The sequence below is a fragment of the Zalophus californianus genome, chromosome 2 (genome assembly GCF_009762305.2).
Source record: "Zalophus californianus isolate mZalCal1 chromosome 2, mZalCal1.pri.v2, whole genome shotgun sequence".
Taxonomy (NCBI): Eukaryota; Metazoa; Chordata; class Mammalia; order Carnivora; family Otariidae; genus Zalophus; species Zalophus californianus.
Window position 1 is genome coordinate 167,487,015 of NC_045596.1, and position 19,566 is coordinate 167,506,580.

The window sequence follows — 19,566 nt, forward strand, 5'->3', positions numbered from 1 at the left end:
CCTCCTCTTCAACTTTTGACAATTTGATATTAATGTGTCTTGGTGTGAGTCCCTTTGGCTTTGTCTTACTAGGCACTCTCTGGAATTCCTGGATCTGAATTCCTATTTCCTTTCCAAATTAGGGAAATTTTCAGCCATTATTTCTTCACCAAACTTTTCTGCTCCTTCCTCCTATCTCCTACTGTAATGTGAATATTGGTCTGCTTGATGTTCTCCCACAATTCCCTTATGCTATTTTTGCTCTTCTCTTTTTCTATTTCCTGCTCTGACAGGGTGAGCCTTGAGTTCACTGATCCTTTCTTCCACTTCATCTAGTATGGTGTTGAACTCTTCTATTGTATTTTTCCACTCAGTTATTATATCTTTAGCTCGGTGACTTCTATTTTGTATTTCTTACAAAATCTCTTTATTGAAATTCTCACCTTTTCCATACAATCCTGAGCTCAAAGAACATCTTTAAGACCATTATTTTGAGCTCTTTAACAGGTAAATCACTTATATCCATTTCATTAAGATCATTTTCTGAAGTTTTATCTTGGTCTTTCATTTGCAAAATATTCCCGTTTTCCACTTTCCTTGACTTTGTGTTAGTTTCTATGCATTAGATAAATCAGTTATCTCTCAGTCTTAAAGAGTGGCCTTGTATAGAATGTAAAGTTATCATTTAATCTTGTCCTTCCTCTGGTAATCTCTCAAACATCTGTGATGTCCAAGCAGGTTACTTTATTTTTAGAGGGTCCACTAGTTGATGGTGTGCCAAGAACTGTCACTGCCCCAAATGGGAAGGTGTCAGTCAGCATCTAGATTCAGGATGATTGGAAGCCAGACACTAAGGCAGAAGTCTTTAACATATGCAAATATACCTCTTTTGGTGGAACACTGGGAAAATGGCATTTTAGTGTGCCGAGCCCTGGGGTGATAGCCAGTTAATAACCATTTCTTTGTTACCACCCCTTCACCCTGTGAACACAAGCCCCACTGGCCATCAAAGCCAGGCTATCAAGGGATGTATCCTCTGGGCAGCAGCCTCTAAGTTTAGGGCACCAGACATGTGCACAAGCTCCTTTTTTAGAGACACCAAAGACCTTGGGCAGGACAGAGGAAGGGCATGAAGATGGCACCTGCTGGCCTCCCCAGTCTCTGAAGAGGATTATAGTCAGCTTCTAGATGTGTGTTCAATTCAGTGTGTGCTTAACTATGTGGCCCTCAGGCCACAGCTATGAAGATAACTAATAGGCCTCTTTCACAGAAAGACTGGGGGTGCATTTCAGTTTCCTATCTCTGTACTGTGTGCCCTGTGGGGTATAGCCAGTCAAGAAATATTTCTCCATTAGCTAAAGTCCTATAGGACCCATGAAAGTAATCCCCATTGACCATCAGGTGATCCCTTGGGCAGCAGCCACAAAACCTGTGGCACCAATCAAAAAAAAAAAAAAATGAAATCTTGCCATTTGCAATGACGTGGATGGAACTAGAGGGTATTATGCTAAGTGAAATAAGTCAATCAGAGAAAGACAAGTATCATATGATCTCACTGATCTGAGGAATTTGAGAAACAAAGACAGAGGATCATAGGGGAAGGGAGGGAAAAATGAAACGAGATGAAACCAGAGAAGGAGACAAACCATAAGAGACTCTTAATCTCAGGAAACAAACTGAGGGTTGCTGGAGTGGAGGTGGGTGGGAGGGATGAGGTGGCTGGGTGATGGACATTGGTGAGGGTAAGTACTATGGTGAGTGCTGTGAATTGTGTAAGACTGATGAATCACAGACCTGTACCCCTGAAACAAATAATACATTATATGTTAACAACAACAAAAAAATAAGTTCTAAAAAAAACCAAAAAACTGTGGCACCAGAAGAGTGCACAGGTCTTTCTGGAGATTCCAGTAACCTAGAGTAATGCAGAAGGAAAGCACAAAGATGGCACCTACTGATAATTCATTAGGCCCTTAGATGTATGTTAAATTCCTCTTTCACAGGAAGACTGGGCATTTCTGTCCACTACCTGTGTTCTAGGCCCTGTGGGCTAGCCTCAGAGTCCGATGAGCCCCTAAGAACTGTTTCCCAATTCCTGATAGCCTGTGGATCTTATGATGCAAGCCCTACTGGCTTTCAAGTCTAGATGTTTTGTGGGCTTGCTTTCAGGTGCTGGTCTTAAAAGTTTGGTTGTTAGATGTGTGGTTTAAGCCATTACTTCCTCAGGGAGAAGCTCAGAGTTATGAGTTCCCGCAAATTCTGAGTGACCATTTATGGAGAGATTGTGTCTCAGCCTCTCCTACCTCTGTTGGTATGGGATTTTTTCTTGTTCATCTGATGTGTAGCAGTGGCTGTTTTTTTCCCTCAGGGAAAAAAAAAATCTTTCCATATGTAGCTCTGTTTTTTTCCTCAGGAAAAAAAAAAATTCTTTCCAGATTCAGTGTGTCTATTTCTTGATTTGCATTCTTCTAATGATTAGTAATGACAAAGATTCCTTAATGTGTTTATTGGACACTGTATATCTTATCTGGAGAAATGTCTATATAAGTCCTTTGCCCAGTTTTAATGAGACTGTCTTTTTGCTGTTACTTTGTTGGAGTTCCTTACATATTCTGGAAACTAAACACTTACCAGATATGTGATTTGAAGATATCTTCTATTCCATAGGTTGCCTTTTCATTCTGTTCTTTTTTTATTCAAGCATAACTAACATACAGTCTTATATTAGTTTCAGGTGTACAATATAATGGCTCAACAATTCTACACATTTCTTAGTGCACATCAAGATAACTGTACTCTTAATCCCCTTTATTTATTTCACCTAGCTACCCACCCACTTCCCCTATGGCAGCCATCAGTTTGTTTCTGTATTTAAAAGTCCATTTTTTAATCTCCTTTTTCTTTGTTCATTTTTGTTTTGTTTCTTAAATTCCACATACAAGTGAAATCATATGGAATTTATCCCTCTCTGACTTCTTTAATTAAATATTTTACTCTCTAGATTAATCCATGTTGTTGTAAATGGCAAGATTTCATTCTTTTTGATAGCTAAAAAATATTCCATTGTGTATATATACCACTTCTTCTTTACCCATTCATCTATCAATGAACACTTGGATTGCTTCCATATCTTGGCTATTGTAAATAATGCTGCAATACCCATAGGGGTGCATATATCTTTTTGATATATGTAGTGTTTATGTTTTCTTTGGGTAAATATCAAATAGTGAAATTACTGGATCATATGGCAATTCTGTTTTGTTTGTTTGTTTTTTGAGAAAACTTCATACTGTTTTTCACAGCAGCTCCAACAGTTTCCATATCCACCAACAGTGCATAAGGGTTCCTTTTTCTCTGCATCTTCGCCAACAGTTGTTGAGAGAGTGAGTGTGTGGGTGAATGGGATAGAGGGACAGAGGAACAGAATCTTAAGCGGGCTCCACACCCAGTGCAGAGCCCAATGCAGGACTCAGTCTCACAACCCTGAGATCATGACCTGAGCCCAAATCAAGAGTCAGGTGCTTAACTGACCAAGTCACCTAGGCACCACTTGTTATTCTGATAGGTGTGAGGGGATATCTAATGTGGTTTTGATTTGCATTTCCCTGATGATTAGTGATGCTGAGCATCTTTTCATGTGTCAGTTGGCCATCTGTATGTGTTCTTTAGAAAAATGTCTATTCAGGTCTTCCGTTCGCTTTTAATCAGATTATTTGTTTTGCTGCTGTTGAGTTATATAAGTTCTTTATATATTTTGGATAGTAACCACTTATCAGATATATCACTTGCAAATACCTTCTCCCATTCAGTAGATTGCCTTTTTGCTTTGCTAATGGTTTCCTTAATGGTGCAGAAGATTTTTATTTTGGTGTAGTCCCAATAGTTTGTGTTTTTGTTTCCCTTGCCAGAGGGCATATCTAGAAAAATTTCTATGGCTGATATCAAAAAGATTGCTGTCTATATTTTCTTCTAGGAGTTTTATGGCTTCATGTCTGAAATGTAGGTCTTTGATCCATCTTTATATTTGTGTATGGTGTAAAAAAAAATACGTTCCAGCCTAACTCTTTCACATGGAGCTGTCTGGTTTTTCCAACACCATTTGTTGAAGGGATTGCCTTTTCCCCACTGGATATTCTTGCCTCCTTAGTCATAGGTTAACTGACCATATAAGCATGGTTGCCTTTTCATTCTGTTCTTTTTGTCTTTTTAATATATACAAATTTACCTATTTTTACTCTTGTTTCTCACGTTTTTGGTGTCATACCCAAGAAACCACTGCCAAATCCAATGTCATAAAGCTTTCCCCCTATTTCTTCTAATAGTTTTATAGTTTTAGGTCTTAAATTTAGATCTTTGATACATTTCAAGTTAATTTTGTATAGTGCATAAAGTCCAACTTCAGTCTTTTCCACATGGATCTCCAGTTTTCCCAACATGATTTGTTGAAGAGACTCTCTTTTCCCCATTGAAAGGTCTTGGCATCCGTGCCAAAAATCATTTGATCATATATGCAAAGGTTTATTTCTTGACTCTGTTTTGTATTCATTAGTTTATCTGCCCATTTTTATGCTAGTAATACTGGTTGGATTCCTGTAGCTTTGTAGTAAGTTTCAAAATCTATCTCATTTCTTACAACTATATGGAAATCTACTATCTCCTTTCTTGAAAATTTATACTTAAAGAGAAAAACACACATATTGCCTTTTCCATAAAAACTGTATTTCACATGGCACCTGGGTGGCTCAGTCTGCCTTCAGCACAGGTCATGATCCCAGGGTTCTGGGATCAAGTCCCACATCAGGCTTCTTGCTCGGTGGAGAGTCTCCTTCTCCTTCTACCCCTCCCCCCTGCTTGCTCTCTCTCTCTCTCTCTCTCTGTCATGCACTTTCTCTCTCTCAAGTAAATAAAATCTTTAAAAAACTGTATCTCATAATCATGCATAATCCCAATTAATGAGAGAAAGCTCCACTTTACAGAATATCAGTTAATAAATGTACAAGGGATGGCACAATTTTAAAATCTTCATTGCAATGCTTTAAAAAATTATCATAAAAGAATTATTACCAAAGAGGTGAAAACCTATACTCTGAAAACTATAAAACACTGGTGAAAGAAATGGAAAGACATTCCATGCTCAAGGAGTGGAAGAACAAATATTGTTAAGATGGCTGTATTACTCAAAGCAATCTACACATTTAATGCAATTCCTATCAAAATACCAACAGCATTTTTCACAGACCTGGAAAAAACAATCCTAAAATTTGTATGGAAGCACAAAAGACTCCAAATAGTCAAAGCAACCTTGAAAAAGAAAAGCAAAGCTGGAAGCATCACAATTCCAGACTTCAAGTTATACTACAAAACTGTAGTGACCAAAACAGTATAGCACTGGAACAAAAACGGACACATAGATCAATGGAACAGAATAGAAAACCCAGAAATGAACGTATAACTCTATGGCCAATTAATCTTCAACAAAGCAGGAAAAAATATCAAATGGGAAAAGATAGTCTCTTCAACAAATGGTGTTGGAAAAACTGGAGATCAACATGCAAAAGAATAAAACTGGACCACTTTCTTACATCATACACAAAAATATATTCAAAATGCATAAAAGATGTAAAGGTGAGACATGAAACCATGAAAATCCTAGAAAACAAAGGCAATAACCCTCTTTGACACTGACCCATAACAATTTCTTATTAGATATGTCTCCTGAGGCAAAGGAAACAAAAGCAGAAATAAACTACTGGGACTTCATCAACATAAAAAGCTTCTGCACAGTGAAGGAAATAATCAATTGCAGAATAGGTCTGCAAATGATCTATCTGAAAAAGTGTAAGTATCCAAAATATATAAAGAACTTATACAACTCAACACCCAAAAAATGAATAATCCAATTAAAAATGAGCAGAAGAGACAGCTGGAGAAGCAAGATGGTGGAGGACTAGGAGACCTAAAGTTCTTCTGGTCCAGGAATCAGCTGGATAGGGATCAAACCATTCTGAACACCTACGAACTCAACAGGAGAGCAAAGAGAAGAACAGCAACAACTCTCTGAACAGAAAAGCGATCACTTTCTGGAAGGTAGGACGTGCGGAGAAGTGAATCCGAGGCGATATTCGGGAGGATAGATGGCGGGGAAGGGGGCCTCCGTCAGCCGCTACTGGCAAGTGATAGAGCAGCAGAGCACAAAATCAGAACTTTTAGAAGTCGGCTCTGCTGAGGGATGTCGCTCCAATGGCTAAGTGGGGGGTGGAACCCTTGTTGGGACAGTGTGGTCTCAGGACCCTCAGGGTCTCAGAAAGACTAGGGGTGCCTGAGTCTGGCAGAGCTTCCAGATATCAGAGGGGGAAAGCCGACTGCAGAGATGGAGCCAAGGAGTGGGCTCTCAGCTCGGGGTTCCCATAAACCATGATCTGCGGCACAGTTGGGCCGCTATTATTTGAGCAGGGACCCAACAAGCAGCAGATCTGAGGAGACTCCCCTTCCCCCCCACCCAGGAGGAGGAGCGCAGGAGTGCACCACAGGAATCTGTGTCATATTCTATTCCTTCATAGTAGTTAACCTTATTTTTGGTGTGTGTGTGTGTGTGTGTATATATATATATATGTTGTTCTCTCCTTAAAATTTTGGGATACAGTTTCTTCTAACAAACTAAAATATACCCTAAATCTCTAGTGTATGGCTTTGTTAGAGTCTCCTGCCTGATCACGTTCTCACACCTTTTTTTTTAATTTCTCTTCTTTTTCAAACAACTTCTTCTCAAATCCTTTTATAAAGTCTTTTATAATTTTAATCCTTACAGTCATATTCCATCCCTTCATCATATTTACCCTTATTTTTGTACATACATAAGCTTTACTTTCTTTAAAATTTTGGGAGGCACTTTCTTCCAAAGACCAAAAGACACCCAAAATCTGGTGTGTGGCACGGATCTATGCACCAGACATGTCATATTTGATCATATTCTGGTTTTTTTTAATCTTTTTCCTTTCTTTCCCTTTCTTTCCCCCCAGTTTCAGGTCTCTTCTGATTTGTTTAGTGTATATTTTTCTGGGATTGTTGTTACCCTGTTAGCATTTTGTTCTTTCATTTATGTATTCTCCTCTAGACAAAATAACAAGACGGAAAAAATCACCTCAAAAAAAGAACAAAAGCAGTACCGACTGCCAGGGACTTAATCAATACGGACATTAGTAAGAGATTAGAACTAGAGTTCAGAATGACGATTATAAAGATACTACCTGAGATTAAAAAGGAATGGAAGATATTAGAGAAACCATTTCTGGAGAAATAAAAGAACTAAAATCTAACCAAGTCGAAATCAAGAAGGCTTTTAATGAGGTGCAATAAAAAATGGAGGCTCTAACTGTTCGGATAAATGAGGAAGAAGAGAGAATTAGTGAAATAGAAGACCAAATGATAGAAAATAAAAAGCTGAGAAAAAGAGAGATAAATAACTCCTGGATGATGAGGGCAGAATTCGAGAGATAAGTGATATCATAAGATGAAACAATATTAGAATAATTGGAATCCCAGAAGAAGAAGAAAGAGAGAGGGGCACAAGGTATATTGGAGCAAATTATAGCAAAGAACTACCCTAATTTGGGGAAGGAAACAGGCATCAAAATCAAGGAGGCACAGAGAACCCCCCTCAAAATCAATAAAAATAGGTCAACACCCCAACATCTCATAGTAAAACTTACAAGTCTCAGAGACAAAGAGAAAATCCGGAAAGCAGCTCAGGAGAATAGATCTGTAAATTACAATGGTAGAAATATTAGATTGGCTACAGACCTATCCAAAGAGACCTGGCAGGCCAGAAAGGACTGGCATGATATCTTCAGAGCACTAAATGAGAAAAATATGCAGCCAAGAAAACACTATTCAGCTAGGCTGTCACTGAAAATACAAGGAGAGATAAAAAGCTCTCAGGACAAACAAAAACTAAAGGAATTTGCAAACACGAAACCACCCCTACAAGGAATATTGAAAGGGGTCCTCTAAGCAAAGAGAGAGCCTAAAAGTAACATAGAAGAGAAAGGAACACAGACAATATACAATAAGTCACCTTACAGGCAATACAATGGCACTAAATTCACGTCTTTCAATACTTACCCTGAATGTGAATGGGTTAAATGCCCCAATCAAAAGACACAGGCTATCACACTGGATTAAAAACAAGATCCATCAATATGCTGTCTGAAAGAGACTCATTTTAGACCCAGAGACACCCCCAGATTGAAAGTGAGGGGGTGGAAAACCATTTAGCATGCTAATGGACACCAAAAGAAAGTTGGGGTGGCAATCCTTGTATCACACAAATTAGATTTTAAAACAAAGACTGTAATAAGAGATGAGGAAGGACACTATAACCTACTTAAAGGGTCTATCCAACAAGAAGATCTAACAGTTTTAAAATCTATGCCCCTAATATGGGAACAGCCAATTATATAAGGCAATTAATAACAAAAGCAAAGAAACACATTGACAATAATACAATAATAGTGGGGGACTTTAACATCCCCCTGACTGAAATGGACAGATCATCTAAGCAAAAGATCAACAAGGAAATAAAGACTTTAAATGACACATTGGACCAAATGGACTTCACAGACATATTCAGAACATTCCATCCCAAAGCAACAGAATACACATTCTTCTCTAGTGCCCATGGAACATTCTCCAGAATAGATCACATCCTAGGTCACAAATCAGGTCTCAAATGGTACCAAAAGACTGGGATCATTCCCAGTGTCTTTTCGGACCACAACGCTTTGAAACTAGAACTCAATCACAAGAGGAAAGTTGGAAAGAACTCAAATACATGGAGGCTAAAGAGCATCCTAAAAAAGAATAAAAGGGTCAACCAGGAAATTAAAGAATTTAAAAAATTCATGGAAACCAATGAAAATGAAAACACAACTGTTCAAAATCTTTGGGATGCAGCAAAAGCAGTCCTGAGAGGAAAGTATATACCAATACAAGCCTTTCTCAAGAAACGAGAAAGGTCTCAAATACACAACCTAACCCTACACCAAAAGGAGCTGGAGAAAGAACAGCAAATAAAGCCTAAATCCAGCAGGAGAAGAGAAATGATAAAGATCAGAGCAGAAATCAATGAAATAGACACCAAAAGAACAGTAGAACAGATCCACAAAACTAGGGGCCAGTTCTTTGAAAGAATGAACAAGATTGATAAACCCCTGGCCAGACTTATCAAAAGGAAAAGAGAAATCACCCAAATCAACAAAATCATGAATGAAACCGGAGAGATCACAACCAACACCAAAGAAACACAAACAATTACAAGAATATATTATGAGCAACTATATGCCAGCAAATTAGATAATCTGGAAGACATGGATGCATTCCTAGAGATGTATCAACTACCAAAACTGAACCAGGAAGAAACAGAAAACCTGAACAGACCTATAACCACTAAGGAAATTAAAGCAGTCATCAAAAATCTCCGAACATACAAGAGCCCAGGGCCAGATGGCTTCCCAGGGGAATTCTACCAAACATTTAAGAAGAATTAATACCTATTCTTCTGAAACTGTTCCAAAAAATAGAAATGGAAGGAAAACTTCCAACCTCATTTTATGAGGCCACCATTACCTTGATCCCAAAACCAGACAAAGACCCCATTAAAAAGGAGAATTACAGACCAATATCCCTGATGAACATGGATGCAAAAATTCTCACCAAAATACTAGCCAATAGGATCCAACAGTACATTAAAAGGATTATTCACCATGACCAAGTGGGATTTACCCCTGGGCTGCAAGGTTGGTTCAACATCTGCAAATCAATCAACGTGATACAATACATTAATAAAAGAAAGAACAAGAACCATATGATCCTCTCAATAGATGCAGAAAAAGCATTTGAAAAAGTGCAGCTTCCTTTCTTGATCAAAACTCTTCAGAATATAGGGATAGAGGGTACATACCTCAATATCATAAAAGCCATCTATGAAAAACCCACAGCGAATATCATTCTCAATGGGGAAAAACTGAGAGCTTTCCCACTAAGGTCAGGAACGCGGCAGGGATGTCCACTATCACCACTGCTATTCAAATAGTATTATAAGTCCTAGCCACAGCAATCAGACTACAAAAAGAAATCAAAGGCATCCAAATCGGCAAAGAAGAAGTCAAACTCACATTCTTTGCAGATGATATGATACTTTATATGGAAAACCCGAAAGACTCCAACCCAAAACTGCTAGAACTCATACAGGAATTCAGGAAAGTGGCAGGATAGAAAATCAATGCAAAGAAATCAGTGGCATTCTTATACACCAACAACAAGACAGAAGAAAGAGAAATTAAGGAGTCGATCCCATTACAACTGCACCCAAAACCATAAGATACCTGGGAATAAATCGAACAAAAGAGGCAAAGGATCTGTACTGAGAAAACTATAAAATACTAATGAAAGAAATTGAGGAAGAGAAAAAGAAATGGAAAAACGTTTCATGCTCATGGATTGGAAGAACAAACATTGTGAAGTTGTCAAAGCTACCTAGAGCAGTCTACACATTCAGTGCAATCCCTTTCAAAATACCATCTACTGGGCGCCTGGGTGGCTCAGTTGGTTAAGCAACTGCCTTCGGCTCAGGTCATGATCCTGGAGTCCTGGGATCGAGTCCCACATCGGGCTCCCTGCTCAGCAGGGAGTCTGCTTCTCCCTCTGACCCTCTTCCCTCTCGTGCTCTCTATCTCTCATTCTCTCTCAAATAAATAAATAAAATCCTTAAAAAAAAAAATACCATCTACTTTTTTCAAAGCAACGGAGCAAATAATCCTAAAAATTGTATGGAAACACAAAAGACCCCAAGCAGCCAGAGGAATGTTGAAAAAGAAAAGCAAAGCTGTGGGGGCGGAGCAAGATGGCGGAGGAGTAGGAGACCTGGATTTCGTCTGGTCTCAGGAATTCAGCTGAATAGGGATCAAACCATTCTGAACACCTACGAACCCAACAGGAGAGCAAAGAGAAGAATAGCAACAACTCTCTGAACAGAAAAGCGACCACTTACTGGAAGGTAGGACGAGCGGAGAAGTGAATCCGAGGTGATATTCAGGAGGATAGACGGCGGGGCAGGGGGCCTCCGTCGGCCGCTTCTGGCAAGTGATAGAGCAGTGGAGCACAAAATCAGAACATTTAGAAGTTGGCTCCACTGAGGGACGTCGCTCCAGTGGCTAAGCAGGGGGTGGAAACCTCATGGGACAGTGTGGTCTCAGGACCCTCAGGGTCACAGAAAGACCGGGGGTGCCTGAGTGCGGCAGAGCTCCCAGGTATCGGAGCGGGGAAGCCGGCTGCAGAGACGGAGCCAAGGAGCGGGCTCTCAGCTCAGGGTTGCCATAAACCGTGATCTGCGGCACAGTCAAGCCACTGCTTTTCCAGCAGGGACCCAACAAGCGGCAAATCCAGGGAGACTCCCCTTCCTCCCCCAGGAGAAGCGGCGCGGGAGCACACCATAGGGATCTGCTGGGTTTGGAGACTCCACACCGAGTCAGGTGTCAGAGATAGAAACGCTCGGCCACAGGCAGGGTGAGCACGGAGTGCGGCCGGAGACCAGGGACACGGGTGTTACTGACTGCTTTTCTCTGGGGGCTCACTGAGGAGTGGGGCCCCAGGCTCTCGGCTCCTCTGGGCAGAGACTGGGAGGCGCCATTTTCACTCTCATCCTCCAAAGCTGTACGGAAAGCTTGCAGGGAAAAAAAGCTCCCGAGAGCAAACCCGAGCAGATTGCTTAGCCTGGACCGAGAAGGGCGGGCCAATTCCACCTCCGGCAAAGACATTTGGGAACCATGGCAACAGACCCCTCCCCCAGAAGATTAGCACGAACAGCCAGCCAAGACCAAGTTTACCGATCATGGAGAACGGAGGAACTCCAGCGCTAGGGGAATACTGCACATAGAATTCATGGCTTTTTTACTATGATTCATTAGTTTTTCAAAGTTAATTTTTTAACTGTTTTTTTTAATTTTTCTTTTTCCCTTTTTCAACCAACATCTTATCAATCCCTTTTTGAAAAAAAAATTTTTTATTTTTCATTTTTAGATTCAAATTCTATCCCTTCATAGTAAATACCCTTATTTTTGCATATATATATATAAGTTGTTCTCTCTTTAAAATTTTGAGATACAGTTTCTTCTAACAGATCAAAATATACCCTAAATCACTAGTGTACGGCTTTGTTCTAGTCTCCTACCTGATCACATTCTCTCTTTTTCTTTTTCTTTTTTAAAAAAATCTTTTCTTTTTTCAAACTTCTTATCAATTCCTTTTATAAAATCTTTTATACTTTTCATCTTTACAGTCATCTTCCATCCCTTCACTGTATCAACCCTTATTAGGTACATATATAAGTCTTTCTCTCTTTAAAATTTTAGGAGGCACTTTCTTCTAACAGACCAAAATACACCCAAAATCTAATGAGTGGCACTGATCTATGCACTACCCTGATCATATTTGATTATATTCTGGTTTTTTTATTGTTGTTCTGTTCTCTTTTTGTTTGTTTTTATCTTTATCTTTTTCTTTTTCTCTCTTTCTTTTTTCTTTCTTTCCCTTTCTTTTCCCCTGGTGTCAGGTTTTTTCTGATTTGTTTAGAGTATATTTCCTGGGGACATTGTTAACCTGTTAGCATTTTGTTCTCTCATTCATCTATTCTCATCTGGACAAAATGACAGGACGAAAAAAAATCACCTCAGCAAAAAGAACAAGAGGTAGTACCATCTGCCAGGGACCTACTCAGTACGGACATTAGTACGATGTCGGACCTAGAGTTCAGAATCATGATTTTTAAGATACTAGCTGGGCTTGAAAAAAGCATGGAAGTTATTAGAGAAACCCTTCCTGGAGAAATAAAAGAACTAAAATCTAACCAAATCGAAATCAAAAAGGCTATTAATGAAGTGCAATCAAAAATGGGGGCACTAACTGCTAGGATAAATGAGGCAGAAGAGAGAATCAGCGATATAGAAGACCAAATGATGGAAAATAAAGAAGCTGAGAAAAAGAGAGATAAACAACTACTGGATCACAAGGGCAGAATTCGAGAGATAAGCAATACCATAAGATGAAACAACAGAATAATTGGAATCCCAGTAGAAGAAGAAAAAGAAAGAGGGGCAGAAGGTATATTGGAGCAAATTATAGCAGAGAACTTCCCTAGTAGGGAAGGAAACAGGCGTCAATCCAGGAGGCACAGAGAACCCCTCTCAAAATCAATAAAAATAGGTCAACACACCGACATCTAATAGTAAAACTTACGAGTCTCAAAGAGAAAATCTTGAAAGCAGCTCGGGAGAAGAGATATGTAACCTATAATGGTAGAAACATTAGATTGGCAACAGACCTATCCACAGAGACCTGGCAGGCCAGAAAGGACTGGCATGATATCTTCAGAGCACTAAATGAGAAAAATATGCAGCCAAGAATACTATATCCAGCTAGGCTGTCATTGAAAACTGAAGAAGAAAGAAAAATTTCCAGGACAAACAAAAACTAAAGGAATTTACAAACACGAAACCAGCCCTACAAGAAATATTGAAAGGGGTCCTCTAAGCAAAGAGAGATCCTAAAAGCAGCATAAACCAGAAAGGAACACAGACAATAGACAGTAACAGTCACCTTACGGGCAATACAATGGCACTAAATTCACGTCTTTCAATACTTACCCTGAATGGAAATGTGCTAAATGCCCTAATCAAAAGACACAGGCTATCAGAATGGATTAAAAAACAAGACCCATTAATATGCTGTCCGCAAGAACTCATTTTAGACCCAAAGACACCCCCAGATTGAAAGTGAGGGGGTGGAAAACCATTTACCATGCTAATGGACACCAAAAGAAAGCTGGGGTGGCAATCCTTATATCACACAAATTAGATTTTAAAACAAAGACTGTAATAAGAGATGAGGAAGGACACTATATCCTACTTAAAGGGTCTATCCAACAAGAAGATCTAACAGTTTTAAAATCTATGCCCCTAACATGGGAACAGCCAATTATATAAGGCAATTAATAACAAAAGCAAAGAAACACATTGACAATAATACAATAATAGTGGGGGACTTTAACACCCCCCTGACTGAAATGGACAGATCATCTAAGCAAAAGATCAACAAGGAAATAAAGACTTTAAATGACACACTGGACCAAATGGACTTCACAGACATATTCAGAACATTCCATCCCAAAGCAACAGAATACACATTCTTCTCTAGTGCCCATGGAACATTCTCCAGAATAGATCACATCCTAGGTCACAAAACATGTCTCAACCGATACCAAAAGACTGGGATTATTCCCTGCATATTTTCAGACCACAGTGTTTTGAAACTAGAACTCAATCACAAGAGGAAAGTTGGAAAGAGCCCAAATACATGGAGGCTAAAGAGCATCCTACTAAAGAATGACTGGGTCAACCAGGAAATTAAAGAAGAATTTAAAAAAATTCATGGAAACCAATGAAAATGAAAACACGACTGTTCAAAATCTTTGGGATACAGCAAAGGCAGTCCTGAGAGGAGAGTATATAGCAATACAAGCCTTTCTTAAGAAACAAGAAAGGTCTCAAATACACAACCTAACCCTACACCTAAAGGAGCTAGAGAAAAAAGAGCAAATAAAGCCTAAACCCAGCAGGAGAAGAAAAATAATAAAGATCAGAGCAGAAATCAATGAAATAGACACCAAAAGAATAGTAGAACAGATCCACGAAACTAGGAGCTGGTTCTTTGACAGAATTAACAAGATTGATAAACACCTGGCCAGACTTATCAAAAAGAAAAATGACCCAAATCAACAAAATCATGAATGAAACCGGAGAGATCACAACAAACACCAAAGACATACAAACAGTTAAAAGAAGATATTATGAGCAACTATACGCCAGCAAATTAGATAACCTGGAAGACATGGATGCATTCCTAGAGATGTATCAACTACCAAAATTGAACCAGGAAGAAATAGAAAACCTAAACAGACCTATAACCACTAAGGAAATTGAAGCAGTCATCAAAAATCTCCCAACAAACAAAAGCCCAGGGCCAGATGGCTTCCCAGGGGAATTCTACCAAACATTTAAAGAAGAAGTAATTCCTATTCTCCTGAAACTGTTCCAAAAAATAGAAATGGAAGGAAAACTTCCAACCTCATTTTATGAGGCCACCATTACCTTGATCCCAAAACCAGACAAAGATTCCATCATAAAGGAGAATTACAGACCAATATCCTTGATGAACATGGATGCAAAAATCTCACCAAAATACTAGCCAATAGGATCCAACACTACATTAAAAGGATTATTCACCATGACCAAGTGGGATTTATCCCTGGGCTGCAAGGTTGGTTCAACATCTGCAAATCAATCAATGTGATATAATATATTAACAAAAGAAAGAACAAGAATCATATGATCCTCTCAACAGATGCAGAAAAAACATTTGACAAAGTACAGAATCCTTTGATCAAAACTCTTCAGAGTATAGGGATAGAGGGTACCTACCTCAATATCATAAAAGCCATCTATGAAAAACCTACAGCAAATATCATTCTCAATGGGGAAAAGCTGAGAGCTTTCCCCCTAAGGTCAGGAATGCGGCAGGGATGTCCACTATCACCACTGCTATTCAACATAGTATTAGAAGTCCTAGCCACAGCAATCAGACAACAAAAAGAAATCAAAGGCCTCCAAATCGGCAAAGAGGAAGGCAAACTCTCACTGTTTGCAGATGATACGAAACTTTATGTGGAAAACCCAAAAGACTCCACCCCAAAACTGCTAGACCTCATAGAGGAATTCAGTTAAGTGGCAGGATAGAAAATCAATGCACAAAAATCAGTGGCATTCCTATACATCAACAACAAAACAGAAGAGAAACAAATTAAGGAGTCGATCCCATTTACAATTGCACCCAAAACCATAAGATACCTAGGAATAAATCTAACCAAAGAGGCAAAGGATCTGTACTCAGAAAACTATAAAATACTCATGAAAGAAATTGAGGAAGACACAAAGAAATGGAAAAAAGTTCCATGCTCATGGATGGGAAGAACAAACATTGTGAAGATGTCAATGCTACCTAGAGCAATCTACACATTCAACGCAATATTCCCATCAAAATACCACCCACTTTTTTCAAAGAAATGGAACAAATAATCCTAAAATTTGTATGGAACCAGAAGAGACCCCGAATAGCCAGAGGAATGTTGAAAAAGAAAAGCAAAGCTGGCGGCATCACAATTCCGGACTTCCAGCTGTATTACAAAGCTGTCATCATCAAGACAGTATGGTACTGGCACAAAAACAGACACATAGATCAACGGAACAGAAGAGAGAGCCCAGAAATGGACCCTCAACTCGATGGTCAACTAATCTTTGACAAAGCAGGAAAGAATGTCCAGTGGAAAAAAGACAGTCTCTTCAACAAATGGTGTTGGGAAAATTGGACAGCCACATGCAGAAGAATGAAACTGGACCATTTCCTTACACCACACACAAAAATAGACTCAAAATGGATGGTTGAAACACCTCAGTGTGAGACAGGAGTCCATCAGAATCCTAAAGGAGAACACAGGCAGCAACCTCTTCAACCTCAGCCACAGCAACTTCTTCCTGGAAACATTGCCAAAGGCAAGGGAAGCAAGGGCAAAAATGAACTATTGGGACTTCAAGATAAAAAGCTTTTGCATAGCAAAGGAAATAGTCCACAAAACCAAAAGACAACCGACAGAATGGGAAAAGATATTTCCAAATGACATATCGGATAAAGGGCTAGTATCCAATGTCTATAAAGAACTTCTTAAACTCAACACCCAAAGAACAAATGATCCAATCAAGAAATGGGCAGAAGACATGAACAGACATTTTTCCAAAGAAGACATCCAAATGGCCAACAGACACATGAAAAAGTGCTCAACCTCGCTCGGCATCAGGGAAACCCAAATCAAAACCTCAGTGACATACCACCTCACACCAGTCAGAATGGCTAAAATTAACAAGTCAGGAATCAACAGATGTTGGTGGGGATGTGGAAAAAGGGGAACCCTCCCACACTTTTGGTGGGAATGCAAGCTGGTGCATCCACTCTGGAAAACAGTATGGAGGTTCCTCAAAAAGTTGAAAATAGAGCTACCATATGACCCAGCAATTGTACTACTGGGTATTTTCCCAAAAGATACAAATGTAGGGATCCAAAGGGGTTCGTGTAGTCTGATGTTTATAGCAGCAATGTCCACAATAGCCACAACGTGGAAATAGCCAAGATGTCCATCGACAGATGAATGGATAAAGAAAATGTGGCATATACATACAATGGAATATTATACAGCCATCAAAAGAATGACATCTTGCCATTTGCAAAGATGTGGATGGAACTGGAGGGTATTATGCTCAGTGAAATAAGTCAATCAGAGAAAGACATGTATCATATGATCTCACTGATACGGGGAATTCTTAATCTCAGGAACCAAACTGAGAGTTGCTGGAATGGTGGGGGGTGAGCGGGATGGGGTGGCTGGGTGATAGACAGTGGGGAGGGTATGTGCTATGGTGAGCGCTATGGATTGTGTAAGACTGTTGAATCACAGGCATGTACCTCTGAAACAAATAATACATTATATGTTAAAATGAAAAAAGGAAGAAGATAGTAGGAAAGGAAAAATGAAGGGAGGGGAATCAGAGGGGGAGATGAACCATGAGAGATTATGGACTCTGAGAAACAAACTGAGGGTTCTAGAGGGGAGGGGTGTGGGGGAATGGGTTAGCCTGGTGATGAGTATTAAAGAGGGCATGAACTGAAAGGAGCACTGGATATTATACGCAAACAATGAATCATGGAACACTACATCAAAAACTAATGATGTAATGTATGGTGATTAACATAAGATAATAAAATAAAATCAAAATTAAAATAAAAAAGAGAAAAAAAATAAGCTCAAGACATGAATAGACATTTTTCCAAACAATATATACAGAGGGCCACAGACACATGAAAAGTTACTCAAACTTTAAAAAAAAAAAGAAAGAAAGAAAATGTACTCAACATTGCTCATCATCAGGGAAGTAGGATCAAAACTACAATAAGATATCACCTCACACCTGTCAGAATGACTAATATCAACAACACAAGAAACAACAGGTGTTTGCGAGGATGTGGAGAAAGGGGAACTCTTTTGCACAGTTGATGGGAATGCAAAGTGGTGCAGCCACTCTGGAAAACAGTATGGAGTTTCCTCAAAAAAGGTAAAAATAGGACTACCCTATGATCCAGCAATTGCACTAGATATTTACCCAAGGAATACAAAAATACTAATTCAAAGGGATACACACACCCCAATATTTACAGCAACATTATGTACAATAGCCAAATTATGGAAAAAGCCCAATTGCCTATCAACTGATGAACAGATAAAGAGGAAGTGGTATATGAGTACATATATATACTCAGCTATAAAAAAGAATGAAATCTTGCCATTTGCAATGACATGGATGGAGCTCGAGAATATTATGCTAAGGGAAATAAGTCAGAGAAAGACAAATACTGTATGATTTCACTCATATGTGGAATTTAGAAAACAAAACTAATGAGCATAGGAAAGAAAAGAGGGAGAGGCAAACTAAGAAACAGACTCTTAACTATAGAGAACAAACTGATGGTTATCAGAGGGGAGGTGGGTAAGGGGATGGGTTAAACAGATGATGAGGACTGAGGAATGCACTTGTGATGAGCACCTGGTGTTGTATGGAAGTGTTGAATCACTATATGGCACACCTGAAATTAATATAACACTGTATGTTAACTGAAATTAAAATTAAAACTTAAGAATAAATAAATAGCACTAACATTAATTAGTCAGGCTGACAAAAAAATGAAAAGAGCAATAACACTTATTGTTGGCAGAGATGTGGGAAAAATTTTAATCCCACATTTGCAAAGGAAATATTGACACGCCAACTTGAAAATATGTATATACAGATTTGCTGAAAGATATTGCTAATTATAATTGCTACTAAATTTTATATGAGTTCAATTAAAAATATATAGTTATAATTGATTATTAGAAAACTTATATTGATTTCTTCAACAAATAAACTGGAAAGAAAATATGACAGAGATGAGATCCACAGATTTAAAGAGACTAAGAGACATATCAAATGAATGCAATGTGTGGACCTTGCATGGATACAGATTTGAACCAACCAACTGTAAAATATAAAATAAAATATTTTAGACAATATGCAAAATTTGAACCCTGACTAAACAATGATGACTTTAAGGAATTGCCATTTTTTGGTGTGATAATGGTATTGTGAATACTTTTTAAAGAATCCTTATCTTTCAGAGATAGGTAAATAATATGACACATAGGATTTTCTTCAAAATAACTGAGTTTGAGGGGGTGAGAAAAAGAAAAAAATTAGCCATAAGCTGGTAATTGTTTTATGGATATGTAAGGTACATGATGATTCATTATTTTACTTTCTCAATTGCTATTATGCTTGAAATTTTCCATAATAAAAACTAGAACAGGGTGCCTGGGTGGCTCAGATGGTTAAGCGT

General features: G+C 38.8%; 1 protein-coding gene across 20 annotated transcripts in view; it reads right to left on the reverse strand.

Annotated features, from left to right (window-relative positions):
* LOC113925641 (disintegrin and metalloproteinase domain-containing protein 32-like) overlaps positions 1-19,566 on the reverse strand; it is a 191,654-nt gene that overhangs the window by 133,006 nt on the left and 39,082 nt on the right. The window lies entirely within an intron of this gene.